The following is a 27,072-nucleotide window of genomic DNA, read 5'->3' as shown; positions in this document are numbered from 1 at the left end:
TGGTTTTATTGGTGTCTGTTTATATTTTTTATTTTATTTTATGTATCTTTAGACAGAGTCTGTCACCCAGGCTGGTGTGCAGCGGCACTGTATCTTGGCTCACTACAACCTCTGACTCCCTAGTTTAAGCAACTCTTCTGCCTCAGCCCCCCATGTAGCTGGGATTATACCACACCCAGCTAATTTTTGTATTTTTCTTTAGGAAAGATGGGGTTTCACCATGTTGGCCATGCTGGTCTCTAACTCCTGGCCTCAAGTGGTCCACCTGCCTCAGCCTCCCAAAGTGCTGGGATTACAAGTGTGAGCTTTATATATTTTTATTTTAATGAGGTATTTAATACATACAATATATTTCTTGGGTTTTATGACAAAGGGATTAAACTTCTTGCTTATCGTTATGCTTCGTTTCTTTTTCTTATTTAGTGTTCTTATAAATGTCCAGTTTTTTTATAAGAATGTTCCTTTTTAAGGCTTCTACTTCCCATGTTGTAACAGAAAGATGTGATAGAAAGAACAGATCATTGGGAATCTGAATCCCAGTTCATCTCCTTGTTGGGAGATTTTTAAAAATTGTCATATTTTTAAAAAATGTTAAAAACATTGAAATATTTAAAAATTTAAAAAATACTGCAATATTTATCTTGATTACTAAGTTTTTTGTCAGCCCCTTAACTTGGCAACAAAGGTCTCGCTCACTTCACCCTAGTCCTTGTTCTTTACCACATTTCTCTTGTCAATTGCCAACTATCATGTTGGCATGTATGGTCTGATTCAGTCATTCAGAAAACTGCATGCAAATCCATATTTCTACATAGCCTGGGACATTGATCTCTTTCTAACCTGGTTATAAATAAGTTCTCACTGTGATGCAGCCTGGGGCAGGTCCAGGAGCCTACACTCGAATATTAATGAGTGGGAAATGGATGATTTTATGATTCCTGACCTTTCCGCTTAATCCATGTGGGAGTATAGATTGGTTAGTAGTTACTACAACTGGGCAAAAGCTGTAAGTGAAAAATTGATCCTGGTAAGTGCATGCATGGTGGTTCCACTCATTAATACTTCCCATTTTAGCATTGTGAACTTTCACTCACAGATATCTCAACTTCATGCCCCAGTGAGCCAAGCAGAAGATGCAAAAGACTTGGCATAAGCTGACAGAGCTGTCTTTTTTTTACATGTTAATTAAAAGAAATGGCATGAAAATCAGTACATCAGCACCAGGGTCTAGGAAGCAGCCCCAAGGGCCTTCTCACCCCACCTCAATCAGCTTCCTCACCCCTAGGAAGGTTTTGCAGATACTTGCAGACATAAGGCGCATTTTCTTTGACTCCATCAGAAGCCTACTTCACTGCAGAGGACATTTCAGTAAGAGAGAACTGTGATATGGTGGAAATGGAACAGTAAATCTGAGTTTGTGAACTAATTCTCTTTTGCTACTTATTTCTGGACTTTACTTTCCCCCATTTGAAAAGTGAGATTGTTGGTCTGGACATTCTTTAAGGACTGACCCTGGAACTCTAAGATGCCTGTACTCACTCTCACTCATATAAGTCTCCATGTCTGCCATTTTACTAGATTGCAGTAGCAAACAGGTTCCATTTCAAATGCAGAAACCAATTAATTGTAGTGTATAGCTGGAACTCCATGTTGAAAGATTTCTGAAGCTGTATCTGACCTCAGAAAAATACGTTTGCCATGACCCAATAAGGTGGACTGGGACTGGAGTTTGGGCCATGGTGGTTTCTATATTTTATTTGTTCCATGCATTGTAACTCCCTTCCTTGTACTAGATTAGGAGCTCATTGAGATATGAATCCCGTCCTTTCATCTTTATACCCCTGGCATCCAGCTCAGAGCCTTTAAAATAACAGATGTTCAATAAATGTTGAAAGATCCAATGGAGGAATGAAAAATACCCATCATGTAGCTCTAAAATTCTATATTTCTTTTTTTTTTCTCAGCATCCCTGCCCTTCTCTCCTGTCTAACTGTGTATGTTGCCTTTCTTGAGGCAGCCTCCCACAGTCTCCCCAAATTGCCTTTATCTAGCATTTTTCAACTGGAGAGCAACACTGTTCTTTGCAGTTGAAAAACTGCTTTTTGGTCTACAGCTCATTCTAAGTGACATTGTTCATTAATTGTAAAATTTATTGAGAATTTAGGGTGTTTCTTTTCATGCCTGCATTTTCTTTGTATAATGTAATACTTGGCCTCCTAGAGTTCTCAGTAACAGTAATGTAAATGTTTGGGTGAATGGAAGAATTTATAGCAAAAGGGTATAAAGAAGGGGTAATTACATGGTTTCTGGAGTCAAAGTGCTTTGTGTTCAAATCTCAGACCTGCTGTTTGCAGTTATCTTTGGGCAGATTCCTTCATTTTACTAACCAACAATTTCCTCATCTATAAGATGGGGATAATAATAGTACCTAAATCATTGGTTGTTCAAAGGCCTAAATAATGTGCCTGTAATCCCAGCTACTCAAGAAGCTGAGGCAGGGGTTTTGCTTGAACCAGGGAGGTGAAGGTTGCAGTGAACGAGATCATGCCATTGCACTCCAGCCTGGGCGACACAGCAAGACTCCATCAGAAAAATAAATAAATTTAAAATATAATAATAATGTGGGAGTCCACAGTAGAGCACCTGGGACATATAAAGCACTCAGTATATATTAGTTATTATCATAATTATTAATGCTTGACTATGAAAATGCTACATACCATACTGGAGCCAAGGGTATTTTGTGATTTCAGAGTAAGTTTAAGAAAATCAAGGCTATTTAGAGGAAGATAAGCCAAAAAAAAATTCCTTTTGAGAAGGCAGGGAATATTGGGGGGATTGTGTGTAGGAGGAGGAAGAACACAGAGAAATTGGAATTAAGAACCCAGGACCTTCCTATCATCTTCAGATAATTTTCCAAAGCCCCTTATCCCTAAGTCTTATAAACATTTCCCATATTTACAACTAAGTTCAAGGTAAGAGGCACAAAATAATTCTTTTGCTCAGTCTTTGACTTTGGCTGGACTGTCTCCTCAATGTTCCATCTATACTTATTTCAGCAATTTCAGTCATGCCCCACATAACAACATTTTGTCCAATGACAAACCAAATATACAAGGCTGGTCTCATAAGCTTATAATACTATATATTAACTGCACTTTCTCTATGTTTAGCTATGTTTAGATACACAAATACTTAGCATGATATTACAATTACCTATGGGACTAACATGCTTATAGTTTTATAGCCTAGGAGGCATAGGCTATACTACATAGCCTCAGTTTGTAGTAGGCTATATCAGCTAGGTTTGTGTAAGTGCAATCTAAGATGTTCACAAATAATGAAATTTTCTACTGATGCATTTCTTAAAATGTATATTTTTGTTAAGAAACATGGGACTGTATTTTCTTAAACTCTTGGTATACATGGGACTCTTAAAAGACATGACAAAAGAAAATCACCAGAGATACTGGATTACAGTCCGGTAGGATTGCAGATCCCTTTCCATTCTGTAATTACCTATACATACTAAATGGCATATAGACATAAATAAGGGACATATAAGGGGAATTGTACAAAAATGTTGTAATAGTGAGTTAGTATGGCTTACATTAGAGAAAAAGAAAAATGTTATCAACTAGGTCATAAAGTTGTTTAGCTGACTAAGTAATTGTATGCCAAAATGGGTAGCACAGAACCTAAATACTGTAGTCAATCAGTATGTTACTCATCTCCTTCTACTCTACATCTTACCATTGTTGTCAACATTCATAATACACTTGGTTCTTACACTCAATTCAAAAAATTGTTTTCACAACCTTCTTCAAAATCTTCTCTCACTCCCTTCAGTTTGTAAGTATAAATTATCTTCTTACTTTACTGTCAAATAACACATATTCAACACTGTCTTCATCCATTTTGTGGTTCTATAACAGAATACCACAGACTGAATATTTTATAATAAACAGAAATTTATTTCTTGCAGTTCTTGAGGCTGGGAAACTCAAGATCAAGATGCAGGCTTCTGGCAAGGACCTTCTTGCTCCATCATAACATGGTAGAATTCATCACATAATGGAAAGGTAAGGAGAGAATGAGAGAGAGACAAAAGGGGGCCAAACTCATTCTTTTATAAGGAACTCACTTCCCTAGATAACAGCATGAATTCATTCATGAGGGCTCTGCTCCTGCCAAAGGTCCCATCTCCCAGTGTTGTTACAATGGCAATTAAATTTCAACCTCAGTTTGGGAGGGGAAACACATTCAAACCATAGCAAACACATATCTATAGCATACCTTCTTTCTGCCAGCCACTTGGTAGGTACTATGAAAGATGTGAAATGAACCAGATATTGATCTTATTTCCAAGGATTTTAGAGTCTAATTAGTCTAGTGTGGACAGAGGGGTTAAATATGATAACATGAATCATTATAATAGATTAAAAAGTCATCGAGAACTTAGAAATTTAGGCAAAATAAGATGGGTGAGAAGGAGAGGAGGAAGAAAGAAGAAAACAAGAGAACTTAGACATATTTAGTAGCCACCATACACCAGGCGCTGTTCTAGCCACTTAACCATGCTATGTCTACATAGCTACACTTATGTCTCTACATCTGCATAAATTACATCTGTATCAGCCATCTGTATTTACCTCATAAAATATATATGCATCAGCAAGTTATTATTGTCTCTGTTTTACACATGAGAAAGCTAAGGGCCAGAGGAGTTAAAAAGTACATCTGAAAAGTATTCTTAAAAAAGGGGGAAAATTACATCTGGTAAAATTGTCCCCTTGACTCATCTTTGATTTGCCTACCAAGCCTCCATATTTTTCTTCATAATAATAACTTTTATTTATTAAATGTCAGGTCTCTGCTAAATTCTTTATACATATTAATAACAATAACAAGAATACATTGAAGTAGTTGTGTTTGTTCTCTCTTATTTTATAAATGAGAAAATGAAGACTCAGGGAATTCATAAAGAAGAGAAGCATTCCAAATTGAGGCATTCTCTGTTGCATTATCTACTTCAACAGCTAAAAATATATACATATACAATACATATGTGTGAATATGTTTATATGTATATATATGCATACATATACATTTATATGCATATGGGTTATGATATGTGCATAACACTCATAATTAGTATCTAATATGTATCAAGCTCTCATTAGGTGTTAGGTATTAATACAAGGGTTTTTCATGTTTAATAAAATTTTGATCCACTTGAATAGATACAATTGTATAATGCCCATTACTAAGGTGTGGTCTTATTCTCATTTGCATAGATGAAAATACTAGTTGAGAGAAGTTAGAAATTTACTGAAGATTATGTAGTAGGTAAATGGCTGAGCAGGGATGAATTCAGAGCCTCCACTCTTAAGCAGTTGAAAGACAAGGGCTGGAATGGGGAACACAGATGTGGTATATACCTCTTCGGAAGTGGAGGTGGAAAATCAAAAACTTCATGAGAAAATGAGTTTGTTCTATCCTTAATTCTCTCCAAGATCCAGATATGTCAGTGTATAGGTTTCAGCTCACAGTTAAATAGCTTCAGTGTCTGCTTTGAAGTCTTTTACCAAATTTCTCTGAGATCCACATTAACATGAAGCTAGAAGGAAGTTCCAGTCTCCCACCAGTACAGTTAGCCTAGTCTGATACATTAAACCTCCATTTCTAAGAGTGACAGACTATGTCATTTTGTTTGTTCTTGGGTAAAGCCCTGTGACTTTCTGTGCTTAGAGAGGTCTGCTCCATGTATTGATTGTCCCAATCAGGAAAATCCACTCTAGTTGTGGACAAGGCCAGAATGTTTAGGAAAAATACTTTCTGCCTGGAGATAAGACCAGTGCCTCAGCTGGTAAGACTGGGGAATGAGGAGAGACAGAAGTCTGGGTGCTTGATCCACCTGCCTAGGAATTAGGAGCCTGAGATGTGGAGCCAGGAAAACTGGGCTGGGATTAAATCTCTATTCTATATTTTCCAACAGAATGAATTAAAGTTACTTAAAATATGTAAGCCTCAGTTTTCTGAACTGTAAAATTGTCATAACATTGAGCATTATTAAATTAAACAATGCAAAGTATCTAGCATATTTATGGCCACCAAATAGGTGTTAAAATATGGTAAATATAATGATTATCAGAGTTATTATCATTATCATTATCATCTTCATCATCAGCCTCTTTATCATTAATAACATAGGGTATAAGCCAAGATTCCTATATGCTCCTTCAGGATATCAGAATCTACTACCACTGGATGATTTAGTCAAATACTTGTAAGTTGCAGAAAAGATCCTCTTTCTCCAGTTCAAATACTTGATCATCTGGTGGCAAAGGAGAGTTTGCTTTAGAGATTAATATGAGATGCAATTTCAAATTTCCCATGTTGGAACTGGGGATTCTAAATAATGACCTGGAGATTTGAATATTAACATTCCCTAAAGAGGAAGTAGCCAAATGGCATTCTCTATTGCTTTCCACAAATCCAGTTAGCGAAAAGCTCAATTTACAATGAATTATGGGGGGGGGGTGCGGTGCATGGAAAGAACACTTGCAAGGAATAAAGAGAGCTATAAGCTAGTTGAAATAACACTAATCATTAATATTTGCACTACTCTAGGATTTCAAAACACATTTCATAAAAATGACCTTTACAACAATCCTATGGGCACATGTTATCATTATTTTTCCCTAATCCAATCCCTTACTGAACCCTGCTGACTGTATGCCCCATTTGTACCTGGATTCCAATCCTTCCTCCCCATAACAACAAATACAAATCTAGATTAGGGCTCATCACTTCCTACCTGAAGTCTATCAATAGCCTCCTCACTGATTTTCTTTTCTCAGTTTCACTCCCTTCACTTCATCTTCTATTCTTAGGCCAGAGGCTTTTTCTAAACTACAGACAAGATAATTCTACTCCCCAGCATAAAACTTTTCAAATTCTCTGCTTCCAAGTTACCATGAGATTCTTCTTTTTTCCTTCCCCTCCCTTCCCCTTTTCTCCCCTCCTTTCCCCTCTGCTCTCTTCCCTCCCCTCCTTCCCTCCATTCCCTTCCTTTTATCCCTTGCTTCCTCCTTCTCTTCCTCCCTCCCTCCCTTCCTTTCAGTGGTATTTGTTGGGAAAATTCCACCTCATAAATTTCCCGTTAAAACACTAGTAAGCACAGCAACTTCAGTAGAGGCAGAGGGGGAGAATACATCTAGCACTTGCTTGCACCCTGCTCCCTGATTCATTGCCCACCTCTAATCCAAGTAGTTTGTGGAACACAGTTTAACATGTAACCAGCCTGTAGAATCAAGTTCAGCTTTATCACCCGGCAAAAGAGTCCAGGTTTAATTCACCAGTCTCCTCAGTGAGGGATTAGCCCAAAATACAAAGGCACTTCAGCCAAGTGGGCCTCCAAAGGCACAGGACTGAACTGATACTGGTGGAGAGAATATGAGAGGAGTCTAGATGGTGAATGATCAGCACACCCAGATGCCATTCCAATTTTAGATCCAATGGGACCTTTTTCAATTACCTGAAATAAATATTCATGCTCCCACCTTAGACTTTTCACAAGCTGGATTGTTTTTTCAACCCAATAACACAGAAATTATGTCCCTGTGTGACCTCTCTAACCTCCTTTCCTTCATTAAGTCTATTTTAATTTGTACACCCTTTTTTATGACTTCATGATGAACTCTGTGATACAGCATATCACCAAATACTGACATCACATTTTTATGTGTCTCTCCCACCAGGCTTCAAGAACAGGGAACATGTCCTATTCACATTTTGGTCATGACCACAGTGACTGGCACATAGTTGGTGCTCAATACACATGTGTTGAACTGGACATAAGGCTTGATTTCACCAATAAACAGGTGTACAGTTAACATACAGGCACTGGCTAAATGGTGTGACTGAGAGCATGAACTGTAGGATATGATGACTGGCATTATAAAAAGATTTTATTAACAAGAACCAAATTTACAAATGACTATTCTCAAGACACAGCTATTGTATTGTAAAAGAGACACCACTACCTTACCAATAAAATTGATTAACTAAATTTGGAGGTGCAATCTAATTTTGAAGCCTGCATGGAATGAGATGATGAGTATGAGGGTAGGAAGAGAAGAGAAGAGAAGAAACATACGGGCAGAATACAGGGCTTTCTGGCAACCATAAATAGTGCCCTCAGTAGTCTGAGCTTTGGACCAAGAAAATCAATGAATGACAGCTGACAGGTGATATATGGGCAATCACCATAGAAACAGCATAGTTCCCAGGATAGGTCAAGACTTGACTGTAGCCAAATCAGTATATTATCATATCTTCAGAAAGAATACAGAACACCAAAGCAGAGGAGTTCCCTTACCATGAGCTCCCTTACCTTCTTATAAAGAGAAAGAAAACTGACAGAACAGTGCAATGCTCCCCAAGAGGAGACACTGAATCCAGAAAGCACCAACACCCTAGTTGCTAGAAAAGCATTTCTCTTTGAGGAGAGAAAAGCTTCATCAGAACTAATCTTAGCTCTCACAAAAAATTCTTACGGATAATCTTTATTTCTTCACTTTATTTCTTTTTCCCTCTTTTTATTCATTTGTTTAAGATATGGGTATGAAGATAGTCGTTAAAACCATATACTTTGGAGTCAAAGAGTCTCAGGTCCCCATCCCGATATTGTCCCTGATTAAACACAGAACTTGAGTGTGTAACCTTGGCAGCTGCTATCTTCCTACATGCCTTAGTTCTTCTCACAGATGGGCAGTACACCTGCCTTCCAACTCCTCCAGGGCTCTCTTTGATGGCTGGAGCCTGCTGTGCCTGCATGTACACAGTGGGCCGGACGGCTGTGGAATAATGCCCCTGAAACCTATGCTTAGCAGACCTCAAACAATGACTGATGGAAGGTGGTACATAGGTACCCCATCTCGCTTGTTCTTCTGATGGGGTAACTCTCATGTAAGTGTTCTGCGCTGATTGCTGGCGTTTTCCCAGGGCACTGAGTTCAGTTGCCCATGGTGGTATCTGACTGGAGGATGCACCCTTTGTTGGTGGTTTTCCTTTTCCTGTCTCACTCCTCTACTCCCCAATCGATGGTGCCTGAGATCATCTCTCAAATAAACCACTTGCACTTGAATCCTATTTTCAGAATTGGTTTCTGAGGAACCCAAGCTAAGAAAGTGACTTCATCTTTGCAGTTTTCATTTTCCTTTTTTGAAAATGCTGACCATGGTACATAAATGCAAGTTGTGAAGATTATATAATACATGCAAAGTTCTTAGCCTGGTGCCTGGTACATCTGAATGCTAAACATGTTACCTATAATTTGTATTCTTGTTGTTAAGAGCTCAGTATATACTAGATATCCCAGATACCTTGTTAGGTGCTATAGAAAGGATGGTAAACCAGATGCTACCCATCTCTGCCCACATGGAATTTACAATCTCACAAAAAATAAAACTTAGCTAAAATGCCACATAATAAATGCTATGAGAGAGAGACAGAGTGAGTGAGTGGTGGGGGGTGGTGGTGCTGCAAAAGTACATAATAGAACTTAACCTGGTATGAGGACCTCAGATAATGAGGGCCTCAGATTTAATAAGAATCTGACATTTAAGGATGATAGGAGTTGGCAAAGTGTGTGTGTGTGTGTGTGTGTGCGTGCGTGCACACGCATACATGTGTTTATAAATGTGTGTGTGCACACATACATGTAGGTTAGCAAAGGCAATGTTATAGGTGGGGAAAATTGCATATCCAAAGACCTATAAATATAAGAAACAAAAATAAAGGGAGAATAAAAGGAAGTAGGGAGGAAAAGACAGAGAATAACTTCAAGAAGCAGAAAAAGAGTGGTCTTTAATCTGATTCCATGTTCATCAATCACTGTGTTAGTTCCCAAGTTTTTTGCGTTTTGTTTTGTTTTTTGATATAGGGAAACCAGACAGATGTATAATGAACACTACCCTTTAGTCACTCAAAGAAGTATCTATGCATTTTAGATGAACACACTGATAGGTAGTCTGATTTCATTTGAATTTGTGTATTAAGAGTTAGGTTATGATCAGGCAATTCCCTTGAGTTATGTCAATTCTAGGCCATTAAAAAGGTAGAGTTTATGGAGCTCTAAAGCTAAGAATGGCAATCCGTGTCTGGGCTCTTCCGGGTGATGTCTCCCATGAGTCTTGTTGGTGAGCTCTCTATTTCCAGGGCAGTCCTATCTTGACAACGTGCCCAACTCTATACCAGCACAAAAATCTTTCCCTTCCCTTATTCTAGAGTCTAGATCCCTTTTATGTAATGCCAGAAAATGTATATCCTCAAATTTAAGCAGCCAAGACTACTGCTGAATGCCTGAGTAATCTTCTTTACTCAAGTCCTGGGCCCTGGAGAAGTTATAAATCACATGGCTGTGGTGGAGGTGAATTAAATATTAGTTGGTGAGGCTCTTTGAACACTTAGAAGGGAAAGTGCTCACTAAATGCATCTTATTATTATTGCTTCTGTCTACAGACACTAGGTCATCTCTTACTTTTTAAATTGTTTTTTTTTTTTTTTCTTTTAGTGGTTGTAATGAAGCTTATCTGCTTGCAGGTATGCCCTGGTAGTCTATCTTGGCTTAAAGGTTGAGTAACTTCAAGAGACAATGACCACTGGAATTGCCACCACTCAGACATCATCAAGAAGACATATGTTTTATTCTTAATTGAGTGGTATGGATTATTTTTCTTTCAGTGTTACTGGAAAGGGGTATGAGTGGATTTTCCAGAATGGTGCAATAAAAATAAATTTTGATTGATTAATTCAATAGCTATGGCTAGGAAGCATCTTGTGCAGCAGTGGAGAGGAAATGCACAATGCCCTACAGATAGAAGCTGCATAACTTACGTTTGTTTGAGAGACAGAGACTCCTGAGCTAGATTCAGGCTTCTTGGAGAACAGCTCACTCTTGGAAAATAAGTCAAGTTAAATGGCTTATTTTCCTCATGAGTTTCATCTAGTCAGTTATAACTTTGAGACATTCGAGTATAGATGGCAAATTGTATTATACAGCTGTTTAACAAGTCACCATTCATTTTTGCCATGATTCTTATGGTAGAAAACTCTTAGCACTGTCTGTGGGTGGGATTCAGAGTAGTCCTGACCCCATGTAGAGGCCTGCTGAAGGGGTCAGTGGCTGATTCTACATGGTAGGGAATTTCGATTGGGGTCATAGAACTCATGACTTCATATGAGAAATTCTGCAGGTGCACATTTTTCTGGGGAAAGTGCTATACTATTTCTACAAGATGTCTATGAATTCCAATAAGCAAAGAAGCACTGTGGTGAAAACTAAACTCATGGACAAGTGGCACTGGAAGGTACGTTATGTTTCTAATATATCTGTGACGTTATGTTTGTAATGTATCTGTGAGTCTAACAACGATTTGGCCTGAGATTTTTTTTTTTTTCCTAGAGATACCCTCTAAAGCTTTGATCAGATTTCCAAAAACGATTAAAGTTGCTGATTTAAAAGGAAGTCTGCATGATCACATTAAAGATAGTATGCATCCCTAGTGTCCTCTTTTCTGGTTTCCCACAACACTGTACATATGTAACATGCATATATCTCTTCTAAATGTCTGCTTTCTGATTAATAATGGACTTCTTTGGAAGCAGAGACTTAGTATTTTTCAACATTACACTCCTAGACATTAGAGTCAGGTATACTGTTGATAAAAGGGCTCCTCGCATGGTGAGAATTGCATCAGCAAGGCTCCAAAGAGGTCAATGCAGGGCTCTGTGTTAGTTATGAGGCTTTTGATTTTGAACAACAGCTACGTTGCTAGTTTAAGTCAAAGAAGAAAACTTACTATTTACCAGTGGTGGAGAAGGAAGGATTAGAGCTGGCTTCAGAAAAGATGGGATGCTGAGGAGACTGAATCAGCATCAAGACCCTCTCATCATCTGCCTTCTCTGCTTCTCTTTCCGTATTAGCTCAGTGTGTTCTCAGTGCAGATCGATTTTTCTCCCTTTGGCAGTGAACACAGTGAACCTCCATGTTCAGTGCTTCACATTCATTACTTTCTCTAAATTAGAAGCAACTTTTTGGAATAAGCAGACTAAATCTGCTTCTTTCATATTACAACTGATGAAATGAAATCAAGGGTGCCAACTAATTTGAATAATATCACACATCTAGAAAGCAGTGGAGCTGTAAATAAACCTTTCAAAATGTGTGCCTAAATGTGGGAAAGACTGAACTTTGGTATTATTTACATCCTTATTTAAATGCATTTTTTTTTTTTTTTTTTTAGGTAACCTTGCCTTTCTGAGTTTTGGTCTTTCTAGCTAATAAATAAAGGGGGAGAATGACATCAACCCCTTAGGGTTGACCAGAGTTAATTATATAGATCAGATATATAGATATAGACATAAATACAGATATAGACATACATACATACATATAGACTATCTATCTGTCTATATCTATATAATTATGAGCAGACTAAATTTTCTGTGTGTCTGAGTATGTGCACATGTGTAAAATTATAACTTCAAAAATTCCTGGCACATAGTAGGTTGTCAATAAATATTGACAAAGTAAAGTATATGACTCATCTACCAAGTGTATAAAACATGACTACAAAATGAAATTCATGGAAAACCCTCCCTACAGCTTAATTTTTATTTGCCAACATTTACATTTTCTTCTCCATCACACTTTCATCTTCTTATTTTATTGTAGCTTGTTGTGTTGTATCTGGCACACTGTTCCAAATACAAACATACATTCTTAGAAATATCTTCAGATTCTTTTATTTATTCCAAACTATTTGTTGAGCTCCCTACTTTATGCCAGACACTGTTCTGATCCCTGGAGGATACAACTGTAAATGAGACAGATAAAGTCTCTGCCCGCATGTAGTTTACATTCTTTAAGAGAAAGAGGCTACAAACTGGAAACTACATAAATTTATAATGAAATCCCAAGGTGAAAAGACATACACTGTGAAGAAAACAGAAAGCAGCAAAGAGATAGAGAATGCAGAGAAGGTAGAATTTTGGATAAGGCCTCAGAGTAATCTTCTCTAAGAAGCTTCTCTGTCTGAATAAAATCTTGAAGAACAGTCTGGACCATGGGGTAATATGATACACAGACATATCCGGCAGAGGACACAGCTAGTGCAAAAGGCCTGGAGTGGGAACTAGTTTGGTTTTCTTTAAGATCAAGAAAAATGGAGTAAATAAGAGAAGGTGGTAGGAGATGAAGTTAGAAAGGTGTCTGGGGTAAGATCATGAGGGAGCCTTCAGGTCATGGTACAAGTACATGAAACTTTCTCCATGCCCTGGGCAGCCATGGGAGAACATGTGAGCCAGCATCTTGAACTGATTTCCTGGGTGATGGGTACACTGCAGTGACTCACGATGGAAAAAGGGACATCGATTTTGAAAAGATGTTGATAGTTTGGGCAAGGAATTCTGGACGAAGAAAGAATGGATCAGATTTGGAAAATACTGTGAAGGTATTTTCTGACAGGATTTGATGATGAAAAAGAAAAGAGTAAAATAATTATTTAAGCTTTAATGCAGCCAACATAAATTCATAAACTTTCTTAAAATATGAGATTTTTTGTCATTTTCTTTTTTTTTTTTTTTTTTGGCTCATCAGCTACTGTTAGTGTTAATGTATATTATGTGTGGCCCAAGACAATTCTTCTACTTTCAATTGTGGCCCAGGGAAGCAATACATTGAATACCCTGCTTTAAAGGAAAAGAGATAGACATTTAAAAGTCTGTTTCATTAATAGCCAGCATTTCCTGAGCAGTCTGTCAGGCCCTGTCCTACAAGCTTTACACTTATTATGTAATTTAACACAGATCACTCAACTATTAATTTTTTATACTGTTTGTTTTGTTCGTTTATCTCTGACTCTGTTTCTGTGGATTTTATTGGTTTTGTTTCCCATTTCCTATGCTGGTGCAAAACTTAAAACTAATGGTAAGTCAAACTTAAAAACTTCAATCCCTTCCATTTTCCAGGGGAGGGCTTCCCTACACTCTCCTACTGGTTCTTTGCTCTAGTATCCCCCAAATAATCACTCTGCCCTTTCAAGTCTTGGTCTGCCTAATCGTGCCACCCCATACCCCCAGGACAGGAGATTAGCACCTCTATTCCTGGCATTCCTATCCTTCAGCATCATGTATTTATTTTGTGTTTATTTGTTATGCATGAAAAACCAGGCAAAACTATTTGTACTCCCAGAAAAACTTAAAGCATGAAAGTTTTCTAATAAGGTCTCAAATGGATGCTATGAAAATAATAGAAGCTTCAGTAAGCCCAGCTCTCAAGAAAGAATCAGTTGAATTCACGGAATGATTTTCTAGGCCTAGTATTCACACAGTTAAGTGCTTTCCTTGTCATGTTTATTGGTAAAAGTGAGAGTAAGTCTCTGAACCCACATTTGCTTTCACCATAACATGATGTCATGATTAGTCTACAGGATGGCAGGCACTGAAATTTCAGTTTAAGAAAAACAGCCATTTTCAAAATCAATTAGATCAATCTTTACCTAGGCATAATACAGTTCTTACTCCTTCAAGTCAAAGCTTTACTATTTGATGTTTTGGTAATTTTCATTATGAATAATAAAATTAATAGGCAAAACCCTCAACTAGGTTTTAGGCAATGCTTCATAATGAATAAGAGCAGACATAAACTAAAGAAAGAATGAAAGCCACTGATAATTCTTGGGACTTGCTCTTGTCTTTCCTTCTATAGCCGGCTGGCATTGAAGAAATTTATCAATTTGATGATGTACCCTGGAGCTGAAAGACTGGCAGCCAATCCATTAGGCTGTGGACACTATCATGTACTAGCCACCAACTCACATGTGGGACTTAATACTTGGGAGTCAAGGGTAGGCAAAGTTCTGAGGCCAGCAAGGAAGATAAATATATGTATGCTGTTTCATAGCTGTGCTTATTTTATTTTATTAATTTAATTTTTTTTTTTTTTTTGAGATGGAGTTTCGCTCTTGTTACCCAGGCTGGAGTGCAATGGCACGATTTTGGCTCACCGCAACCTCCGCCTCCTGGGTTCAGGCAATTCTCCTGCCTCAGCCTCCCAAGTAGCTGGGATTACAGGCACGGGCCACCATGCTCAGCTAATTTTTTGTATCTTTGTAGAGACGGGGTTTCACCATGTTGACCAGGATGATCTCAATATCTTGACCTTGTGATCCACCCGCCTTGGCCTCCCAAAGTGCTAGGATTACAGGCTTGAGCCACCGCGCCCGGCCAACTGTACTTATTTTAAAATGACATTCCACTAGTCAGGTTGAGCTTGGTTTTGTTCCTAACACTATAACATTTAAGTTATTTCACCAGCCGAGACCTCAATTTCACCATTTCTGGCATCAGTAAGCTATACAAAATGGTTTCTCAAGTTCTTTTAAGACGTGATTTTCTCAGAATCTAGTTGTTCTTCAAGACATTATTTCAAAGACAGCAAGGTGAAAGATAAACTGATGAACATTTGGGCCCAAATCAAATCTCTTATAATGAAGTCCCACGTTAAAAAAAAAGAAAAAGAAAGAAAGAAAAGACAATTAGAAGAGCAAATAAAAACTATTATAAATTCAGTGACGCAAAGACATATGCATTCATAGCTGGGCAGGATAAAAACACCTACTCCTTTAACTTCTAATCTTCCCAATCTAATAACAGATAATCCAGTTTTGAAAGTTACAGAAGAAACAGAAAATGAGAACAGACCAATAACCGAGGAATAATCACAAAGCTCTTAAAGAACTGTCTGCCCCAAATACATTAGATCTTGAGAGATTTAACAGTGATTAAATTCAAGCATTCAAGAAATACATAAATATATTCATTATAATATGTTCTGAAGAGTAGAAGATGGGAAAACTATCCAATTTGTTTCATAAGAAAGATTTGATCCAGATCCTCAAAGGTGATAAAATATTTTGCAAAAAAGAAAGAAAACTAATAACTTAAACTACGAATATAGATTCAAAACCTTCAACTAACTACTTCAGATTAGAGCTTAACAAGCTAATATTACTGATTCAATAATCCAACAGGAATATACCCAGTTTCAATATAAGGAAATTGAATAATGCAATAAAAGTATATCAGCAGGCTAGTAATACAAATGTAGATGATTATTTCAATATTCCCTAAATGCAATTTGATAAATGTAATAATTTTTATTTTTTAAGTTGGAATAAAATAATTCTTTCCTAATATGATGAATATTCCTATTCTAAACCTCTAACCAAATGACTTTTTATTAGGGGACACCAGCTGCAGATCTGTAAATTAAGGGTAAAACAAGTTTGCCTACTCTTCCCTCCATTGTTTAACATTATTTAAGTAGGTCTAGCTGGTGCAATAAGGCAGAGAAAAAAATAAAATTCATACATATCGAAAATGTTTAAATCATAGATTCATAAGGCTAATCTATAAGTCTGAAATCCAAAATATTCTGAAAGCTGAATGTGCTGCATCACTCATTTGGTGCAAAAACGGATCTGATTGTGAATGTTTATATTGCTGCAGACATTTTAATATGCTTGATGATGGGCTTTTCCCTGGACCCTGTTGAAGTTGTTATGTAATATATAGAATATGTACCATATTGCCATTCAAATTGTAAATTACAAGAAATATCTACCCCCAAGGGTTTTAGATCAAATGCTGTGACTCTCTATCATGTGCAGATGCCATGAGTAATCACAGAGAGCAGTTTATAAATCAGATGTTTGCTACAATTAGTAAAACTGGTTATTATAACTGGCTGTAGTAAACCAAGCCAATGTTAAAATTATTTATTTATAGATCTGTCTACTCCCTGCATGGGTAATGTGCTCAAGGGCAGGGCTTATATTCTGCTCACTTTTCTCACATTTGTGCCTCACATATTGCTTGGCAAAGAAAAAGTTAATTCAAACATTTTTTTTTTTATTATTAACTTTTTTTTTGAGACAGGGTCTCTGGCACTCAGGCTGGAGTGTAGTGGTTTGATCTTGGCTCACTGCAACCCCTGCCTCTTGGGTTCAAGGGATTCTCCTCCTCAGCCTCCAGAGTAGCTGGAATTACAGGCATGTGCCACCATGCCCAGCTAATTTTTTGTATTTTTAGTAAAGATGAGGTTTTGCCATGTTGGCCAGGCTGGTTCTAAACTTCTTAAGTGATCTGCCCACCTCTGCTTCCCAAAGTGCTGTGATTACAGGTGTGAGCTACCACATCTGGCTGTAAACGTTACTTTAGAGAATAAGAGATGAACATAAAAGTAAGAAATTCTTTATTAAAGTTTTCAATATTTTATTTTAATGTCTACATTTTATAATTTCAATTAATATTTTGAGAATTTAAATTTTGTTTTGCTTTGTTTTACTTTCAAAATTCAAGAAGAGTTTAATGCAAAATACATTTGGAAAAGCAAAATAAGCAGAAATAACAAAGAACAATTTTTATAATTAATTTTAAGTATGGGATACATGTGCAGGACGCACAGGTTTGTTACATAGGCAAATGTGTGCCATGGCGGTTTGCTGTACCTATCAAGCCATCACCTAGGTATTAAGCCCCACATGCACTCGCTATTTATCCTGATGCTCTCCCTCCCCTCATGGCCATCCTACACAGGTCCTAGTGTGAGTTGTTTCCCTCCCTGTGTCAGTGTGTTACAATTGTTGAGATCCCACCTGTACATTCTTTAAAAGACGAGCAACTGAAAGAGAAACCAGGTTCATGCTGGGTTCTTCTAACTACTCTCACAGTGACTTTCGGAAAGTTACTTTCCTCTTCTAACTACCAACTTCCTTACATAGAATATAATAATAATAACAGTAAGTGAGGGCAAAAAGCCTTTGATATACCTATTGGCCACATTGTTCCCCCAGTGAATTTCTTGTTTAATATCCCTTTTGGCCACCGTTTTTTCTTCAAAGTGTCACTCTGTCTTTTGTAAATTGATTGATTTTAAATGTCATGCATGTCATATGTCAAGTCACTAGCCTTCAGATCCTGTTACAGATTTTAGGTCTATGTTGGAGTAGTCCCTTCTATTGCATGGATATTTATAGCTTTCCATTCCCTAATAACAAGACATTTTTATATGGTAACTAAATAGTATTTCAATGTATGATAAAGGTTGGAGATAATATTATTGGCATAAGCATAGTTTTCAGAAAGAGGCAACAGAATAAAATGTAGTATTCTGTCTAATCCTTTCAGCAACTCTGTGAAATAGGTATTGTTATTTCCATTTTATACGTAGGAAATCTGAGGGCACAAATAATTACCTAAAGTATCATAGTTTGTAAATGGTCAGGCCAGGGTCCATGTCTAGAATCCATTTCCCTACCTGGGCAGCATAGAAGTGTTTTTCATCAACTGTCAATATGAATTGCTTAGAGAAAACAGACAAAGCAACACACTATGTATAGGGCCTTACATACAGGAAGCTCTTAATACTTTTGCAATTGTTAACTCCAGAATAGAGAGAGTTAGCTTGCAAATTTGAAAAGGTAGGTATAGAGAAAAGCAGGGACTGAAGAAGCCAGCCTTGGGCTCAGAGGGTAGAATTCATGCAGGAGGTATGGTAGTATCTCTCCCTTTCTCCTTTTCTTAACTCAAGTTCTTCACTGGGCAGAACTCAAGTTTACTTCTTCCTGTCACATTTGTCCAGCAGGATTTCAAAACATATATATGACAAACATATATACTACTGCAAAGTCAGAATATCACAGAGTATCACTCTACTCTACTCAGCAATAGGTTAATCCACAAGGCTGGGGTCCCTTTTCATCTCTCGGATGCCTGCAACCTGCACTGAGCAGTTTGCATGCAAATTTACTCTGCTGAGCACACAATTCCTCTTTTCAGATGAAGGCCCTCCCTGGTTTACCCTCCAACCTTTTGGTTAAAGCCCCTTATGTTCACAAGTTCTTTGCTAGAACAGGTTATAATCATCCCCATCGTGTTTCCTCCAACCAATCTTCTGTTCAATTTAACTATAATTTGCTGAATGACTTGAGTTGGTCTGAACTGTGCTAGGTCCTAGGAAGACTGAGACAATTAAACAAGGACCCCACTCTCAAGAACCTCACAGATTACAGGGGAAGAAGACAGATAGCCCTGGAGTCTGTCAATCCTCAGAAATACAGCTATAGACTTTAATACACACACACACACACACACACACACACATGCTATGAATGTTTAACTTTAATAGAGTTGATTTTTAAAAATAAATTTGAAAGGAGTTTGTTTGGTAGGCAAGGATGCCAAGAACAAAGACCATTCCAGGTAGAATAATTAGCACATGCAAAGACATGGCCAAATGCAGAAAAAAACATAACACACAGGAAGAGTATGTGGAGAAACAGGATCATGACAGATATGGCAGTTACATTGAGGAATTTGAACTTTAATATAAGGGCAGTCAGGAGCCATTGAAGTTTAGACATGGAATAATTACTCAGAGCTTTCTGCTTTGAGGTAGTTTCAAGATAAGTATCATCCACAATCTTGCCTCAAAAATGGAATGGAATTTCCTTTGCCACAGGAATCTGTCCACCCCACAACTGACTCATCTGTACATAATCCTGGACACTGCTCCTTTAACTGTCTAGCCTCCCTTACAAGGACATGTCCTCGTGCCAGCTCCATCCCCCACTGGTTCTTACTTACATGGATAAGCAACATCCAAATCACCTAAGAGCAAGTTAAAAATGCAGAATCTCAGGTCCTACTCAAGACCTACTAAATAAGACTCTAAATTTTAACAAGATTACTTAGAAGTCGTGTACCTACCAGAGTATGTTTTCATGCACTAAGGTAGGTTTCATTACTGAACCTGTTTGTATTGCTAGAAAACTGCTATCTCTCATGCACCCAGTCTCCATGGAGGAGGGAACAGGAGTGTGGAAGGAAGCTGGCATCCTTGAGAGCCATGCCCTAGGTTGATACCTAAAGCTGGACTCATGCTGTTTCATTTTATCTTATAATAACTTTGCAAGGTGAGTAGCCGAATGCTCATCTGACAGAGAAACTGAAGGGCAGAGAGTTGTCACACAGTCAGGAGCATTTAACCTACTTATGTGTCCTCTTCTCCAAAGCTCTTCACGAACCCCAGGAGAATAAACCCACCATCTCTACCTATCTAAAAAATAAGGCCCCAACCCAGAAGGAAAAGAGACTTGCCAATTTGTCCATCACCTACCAGCCTGGAATGGCTACCTTCCCACCTCAGCCAGCTCGTCATTCAGCTCAAATGCAAATGTTCCCACATAGAGTTAGGGTTCTCCCTGTGTCCTTCAACCCCCAGCTTGCCTTTTCCTCCTGTGCACATACTGCAGTTAGATTTCACATTCCCATCTCACACCTGAGTTCCAGATTCTCTGTCAGCACAGTCCTATCTCAGGGAGAGAAATCAAACAGCTAAAGGCAGCCTACTCTTAGAGAGGGCAAGAGAAGGGAGGTCGATTCGACATAACTGCCTAACAAAGTATATTTATGAACATCATTGGAACGAATGTCTCCAGTAACTGCAGCCATCACCTCCTAATGTCACATCATGGAGACACTGGAAAACAGATAGGGCTTACAACCTGATTTCCTATCATCTGGTAACAGCTTCAGCACCTCCAGCCTTCCCATCTAGGCAGTGTATGACTCACATTTCCCTTCTAACTTCCAAGGCACTTTGGGACAAAGAGGAAAGTAAAGAAATAAGACAATCTCTTAAAATATCCATTTCACCAGTAGCTTGTTTCTTAATGTGTCCAGGCATTTGACCACTACAGATGGTCGAAAAGGCGCTAAAATGAATTACTAGGGACTAAAAATCCTTGAAAATTGGTTGAGCAGGGGGGAGAAATACAATCACCTTAATTTGGAAAATTCAAGCTATTTTCTTAGAATCCTAATTTTTCTGACTTTCTTGGCTGTCCCCTTCTCTATACTTTCCTTGTGTTCTTAACTCAGATGTGTCCTCTCTCTGCCCCTTTCTCCACATTTTGGTCACCACAGCCCTTATTGAGTGTGCTGCTCCCTCCTCCTCTCATTTGGAATGTTGCAGAAGCTTTCTGCTGGTTTCCTGACTCCTGACTCCAAGATCCTTTCTCTCCAATCTGCCTTCTGCTCTTGATTACCATTATGTACATAATGCATATAATGAAGTCTTTGGTTCTTGACCTCAAAGAGTTCAGTCTAGATGAGAAAAGAGAACATCAACAAAATATAAACAAAAACAAATCTCTTTTATTTTTCTGTCTGCAGAACCTAGCATAGAACACACAGCACAATGCTGTGGATGGGAATTCTATTTCTCCTAGGATATGCTTGTTGCAACAACGTAAAACAAATATGTAAGCTGAAAGTTTCTCCTGGGCAAGGGATGGTAAATGAAACTGACTTGTTCAACCCTCTTATTTTAAATTGGAGATGTATACAATGTCATTGGCATTCTCTTGACTGGGCATACCATTTTTACTGAATATGAAAATGCATTGAAAATGCTTTCTGGCAGTCACTGCAACCTCCACCCTCTAGGGACTTACCTTATTTTATATAGTTTATACTTTCTTTTCTTATACTGACTTAGGGTCCTTAACCGTCATCAAATAAGAAGACAAGAATTGAATGACCACAGAAACTTCCTGGAGCCTAACACTATAGGTAGGGGCAGTCTGCTGCCCTTACACATATTTTGATCAAGAAATATGCCCTAAAATGCTTTGAATGGCACGCAGGTCCCCAGCAGAGGAGTCTTAAACCCAGCTCCAGGGAAGCTAGACTACATCCTTGCTATGCCCTGTCAAGCTGCATCTATCGCATTAGGTTAGGAGTTAAGATGTTACACAACATGACCAATGGGATCAAAAGCAATAATATGACCTGTCAGCCAGTGCTTTCCTGACAATTCTGGGGTAAAGAGATTGGCTGCTAGAGAGCTGCAGGGGCCAGGAGGAGGGGAGGAAGAGCTGGTGTGGGAGATGGGGGGAAAGGGCTATTTTGTTCCTTATTTACAAAAGTGGTGCTTGGTAGGGAGAGAGTGGTAAATTGACTTTATTTCCATAGTCTTATTTTAGAGTTTTGCTTGAAGGCTGCAAACCAAAAGCCTTTTCTTATAGGGCAAGAGTTGCAAAATTCTGCATGAGCATTTCATGAGCTTGAAGGTCTCTTGGGAGCAGGTCCAGAAAGTAAGATCTGCGAGGGCTTCTGTTTTATCAGGGTGATGAAGGGTCACCTCAGCCAACGCTGTAAATAGACAAGGCCGAAAATGCAACTGAAGGTTGTGGACACCTGGTGCCAGCTGAGAGGTGATTGAATCCTGGCTTGCATTTGTTGGCATCAGGGTGCAGGGCTGGCCTAAGCTTGTAGCAGATGAATTCTCTAATTTTATTGGTCAGGAAAGAGGGAAAGAGATGCAGCTCAGTTCCTGTGTGAACTGTTTAGAAACTACCCTAAAGTGTGTCTGTTAGGAGTGATTTATAGACACACAACCAACAGCTAGTTCAATGTAGAAAATTTTTTTAAAAAAAGGTTCTATGGAAAACAACCTCACTCGCTCAGAACTCTGATAAGTTCCACATTTGCAAAAGGCCATTGCCTGAAATTCCTAAGCATTAACTTCCTAGTGCTCTCTGTCCCAATGCTACAAATTTAAGCCTTTGTGACACACACTGACCACATATGTAGGACCCAAGAGGCAACTGAAGGTCTTTCCTTAATAGAGTTTTTATTTGGTCTCTGTGTTGCTTGAAACCTGGACCACTCTAAAGGACTTTGGCTTGGAGCTCCATGGTTTGGCTACCCAGATGAAATTTCTCTCTCTCTGTCTAGCCTCATAAAACCTGATTTCTGCCTTTTCCTTCTAGGCAAACTAGATCCCAGAATTCAGATGTGTATTTTGCCATCCAGATCTCTGTGATGGAAAACTCTTACCCAAGTCCATTATCTTACCTTGGAGGCTTCTCACTATGATTCACATATTGAATCTCTTGTTCCATAAACTGGCTTTTCTGATTTGAGAGATGAGCTCTGAGGCTCTCTGCCTCAGCTTATCTTATTCCTAAAGCACACAGTAAGTGCTCAATATATATATTGAGACGGAGTTTCGCTCTTGTTACCCAGGCTGGAGTGCAATGGTGCGATCTCGGCTCACCGCAACCTCCGCCTCCTGGGTTCAGGCAATTCTCCTGCCTCAGCCTCCCTAGTAGCTGTGATTACAGGCATGTGCCACCATTCCCAGCTAAGTTTTTGTATTTTTAGTAGAGATGGGGTTTCACCATGTTGACCAGGATGGTCTCGATCTCTTCACCTCGTGATCCACCCGCCTCAGCCTCCCAAAGTGCTGGGATTACAGGCGTGAGCCACCGCGCCCGGCCTGAATATATTTTTTATACCAACTTTTCACTTCCTTTTCTAGACCTAGTCAAGTGGTCATGAAGTGGTTTTAGCCTCCTGGTTTTGTAAGAGGAAGACCAGGTCATCCATAAGCCCTTTTACTGAAGACAGTTTCCCTAGAAGAGAGAGCAACTTCCTGAGCATTCTGGCTAATTTATCAAACTTATATTAACTTGAGTTTACCACGTGCCTAATCAGGTTTAAATTATTTAAAGGTTATTGTGTTGCAAGCCTAAACTATCTGGTAAACTTGAGCAAGTGCCTTCTTACATGTGAGAACTGTTAATAAAGCACTTCTAAGAAATACAATCAACAACAATAAATACTTTATCCACATGTTGGAATCACAAATGGAAATTATGACCCTTACTTGTGGTTGTACACATCATCCAGGTGGCAGAACACCTGGAAATTGTGCTGCTCCTTAGAACACCACGATCGTTGCAAAGTTCTACTAAAAATGACACAGTTAATCCCAATCTCTGAACTAGGTATAATTTTTATGAACAGAAAATATGACTAGATTGCTGCATATAAATGCAACAGAAAACCAGAACAAAGTATTCAAATTAAAACTATATATCATGACCTAAGTGTGATCAGCTATTTCTCTTTCCATTAACATCATTCGCTACTTTTTTATTGATTTGGTCATTGGCAGGTGCATGTGGGAGGCCAAATAACAACCAGTCTCAAAGGCTCAAGAACTGGAGAAAAAAAGTTGTAAAATGAGAAAATGTTCTCCATTAACTTATTTTTTTTTTGGTCAAAAGAACATTTTTATGTTATCTGATTTTTTTTTTTTTTTTTTTTTTACAAAGGAAAGCTTCAGAAAAAGTGGAGAAACAGCAATACTTGCTGCCTTATATTAAGAAAGTGCTTCATAAAGAAAAAAACCAATCCACTTAAGCCAAAGCAATCAGTATGTTTAATGCTGGTCACCTCTACCAACTTTGACGAAGCAGAGATCTGTTGAGAATGCTGCTTTCGAATTCACAGAATTTTTCTTAAGATAAAAGACAAAAGGACACTAATTTCTCAGTTATTGCTCTTCCCCTCCTACCTTGCACATCAACATGTTGCTGCAAATCACAACAGTTGACCATATAAAAAAAAGTATAAGAAAATTATATTACGTGTATGTGTATGCATGCATACGTAAACTTTTTACCTTAATTAGACGTGCCCATCAATATTCAAGAAGAACGTTACTCAAGCTATCTTGGGAGCAGCAATACTGTCTATCCTGAAAACAAGAAAACACAGAAAAATATGTAAATTCTAAGATTGTCTGCTTTTAAATCTGGTGATTCACAGTTTACAGAAGGGAAGAAGGGTGTGGGAAAATGAATGAGGGCTCTTCACTGTTTACTTAAAAGACAAGATAATCAGTAATAGACTTTGTTTTTCTGATCTTTATTTTAAAGATTTCTAAGAATATAGGCTGGTGGTTTTAGAATTAGACTCATATCCAAACCACTCATGCTGGTCAGGTACTGTCTTCTGGAAAAGAGAGAAAAAGGCTCTTGTATCAAAAATGCCTTGGCCAAATTATCTAGTTGTTCAGAATTTCATTTTTCCCATCAGTAAAATAAGAGCACTAATACTTACTCCATAGCCCTGTGACAAGAACTAAGTAGGAGACGATGTACAAAGCTTCCCACACAATATCCCATACATAGTAGGTACAGGGTTGGTTCCTTTCCAGTACCCCTCCCCAAAACCCTTTTCTTCTTTTGCTAATACTTTCAATACCTTATCACAGTGTTAGCTCCATGCTGTTTGAGAAAATGTAAAATATCATAATGACTTCAAAACAACTATTTTAAAAGTGGAAGAAAGAAATGATCATCAAATTCACATTTACTAATAAGAACAGCTAAATGTACTGTGTATTTCCTATGTGCTACCCCAAGAACTACTACTTGCCTACGTGCTAATCCATGCATGCCAGTTGTTTCTTTAGTCCTTGCAACAACCATACAGAGAAGGTGATATTAGGAAACTGAGGGATGAAGAAGTTAGCTTTCTTTGTTCAGATCGCACAGTGCCTGGGAGATGGAGCTGGGATTTGTGTCTTTGCAGCCTCATCTCCTGGCCTATTCTCCTCAGCATCCACCCTGCTGGCCTCACTGTACTCTACATCACGGGACAAGCATGTGCTCCAGATGATCTCACACACTCCGTTAGATCTTCCTTCCCTTCTTTCTCTTTTTCCTCCCTCCCTCCTTCCTTTATTTCCCCTTCCTTTCCTTCAATGTTTATTTTAAATTTGAATTTACTATTTTACTTATTTTTTTGTTTTGCTTTGCTTTGACAGACCAGGACAAAATATTGGTCATTTCAGTATAACTGGGTTCTTCTTTGGAGTGGAGATTTTTTTCTAGCTTTGTTGTCTTAGATGACCCAGTGAATTCTTTTGACCTTTTTTTTTCTCTGTGAAATGAATGCATTAGACAAATTGATGCTGAAAGCCCCTTCCTAGCTCACTTGTCCTCTGACTGGCTACTTTGGAAGCAGTTTAGATCATGCTGGTGTTGAGATCTTCATGCATGTATGAGAGTTGTGGACTCTAACAGCAATTTCCTTGCTTTAGCTAAAGGTAAAATTTCAAATTTCCATGAAGAGATAATTATATTTATATACATTCTTTAAAGAGCTTACAAATGGGGAAACTGAAGTTCAAGGACATTGAGTAATTCATCCAAGGTCACTCAGAAGTGGCAGAGTCAAAATTCATATCCTACAAGTTTCTGTATCTTCAAAGCCCATATTCTTTGCCGTATCCCAAGCCTACCAGAAAGTATTGTACATAAAGTTATTGACCTTTATGTACATGAATTACTCTTGTTTTTGAAATCTGACTCAAAATTTAGGGTGAGAATAACTTTCATGTGTCATAAGCTCATTTTGTGCCAGCCAATATCAGAGCCTTACATATATCTCATTTAGTCCTCCTACTGAACCAAATGTCAAGCACTATAATTACCCTCTTTTGATACATGAGGAAACTGAGGCACTAGGACTAACATTATTTGCTCAAGTCATAGAACTAACAAGTAAAAGATCTAGGATTTGAACTAGGAACAACTAAAATTTGGCAAAGTTCATGATTTATTATCTTGACTGGCATATGGCAATCATGCTGCAATTTAAAGTTAATAAGCTGCAATTGTAAGTACTGGAAGAAACACTTGAAGAAGGTTAGTGTATATGAAAGAGAACCACAAGACAGCCTTGTCACTTCATAATTCACAGACTCCAATGAAGAAGAAGAGAAGGATTTTTTTAAAAGGACTGCTCAGGGATTGTTGAGAACCTGCCTCCTGAACTGTTTCCCCATTAAAATTGCCAGCTTTTGTCATTCAGTCTGACAATGAGAAAAAAAAATGACAAAGTGAATTTCAAGGGACATTGTTTGTCAGTGAGGCTTGCAACGTCCTTCACACATTAGGGAGTCCGGCTGACGTGCTGTCCCACCTTGGTTGGAGGAAAACTGAGCTCCAAGGAGAAAGCAGATAAAGCAAACAGCAAACGAGGAAAATAAGCTCTGTTTATTGAGTTGGGTCCAAATTCACCGAGAAAAACGACTTCCAGATGCATTTCAAACACAGCAACATGATTAGGATGGAGAAG

At 38.2% G+C, this 27,072-nt stretch overlaps 1 protein-coding gene across 4 annotated transcripts in view; it reads right to left on the bottom strand.

Annotated features, from left to right (window-relative positions):
• The window catches only part of TENM4 (teneurin transmembrane protein 4), a 3,204,727-nt gene that overhangs the window by 1,491,159 nt on the left and 1,686,496 nt on the right, over positions 1-27,072 (bottom strand). For all 4 annotated transcript variants that reach the window (XM_078340117.1, XM_078340116.1, XM_078340121.1 and 1 more), the window contains one exon: positions 24,608-24,682. The gene's annotated coding sequence lies outside the window, so the exon portion shown is untranslated. The remainder of the gene's footprint in view (positions 1-24,607; positions 24,683-27,072) is intronic.

Source organism: Callithrix jacchus, chromosome 10, assembly GCF_049354715.1.
Source record: "Callithrix jacchus isolate 240 chromosome 10, calJac240_pri, whole genome shotgun sequence".
Lineage (NCBI taxonomy): Eukaryota > Metazoa > Chordata > Mammalia > Primates > Cebidae > Callithrix > Callithrix jacchus.
This window is presented reverse-complemented; position numbering and strand designations above follow the sequence as displayed.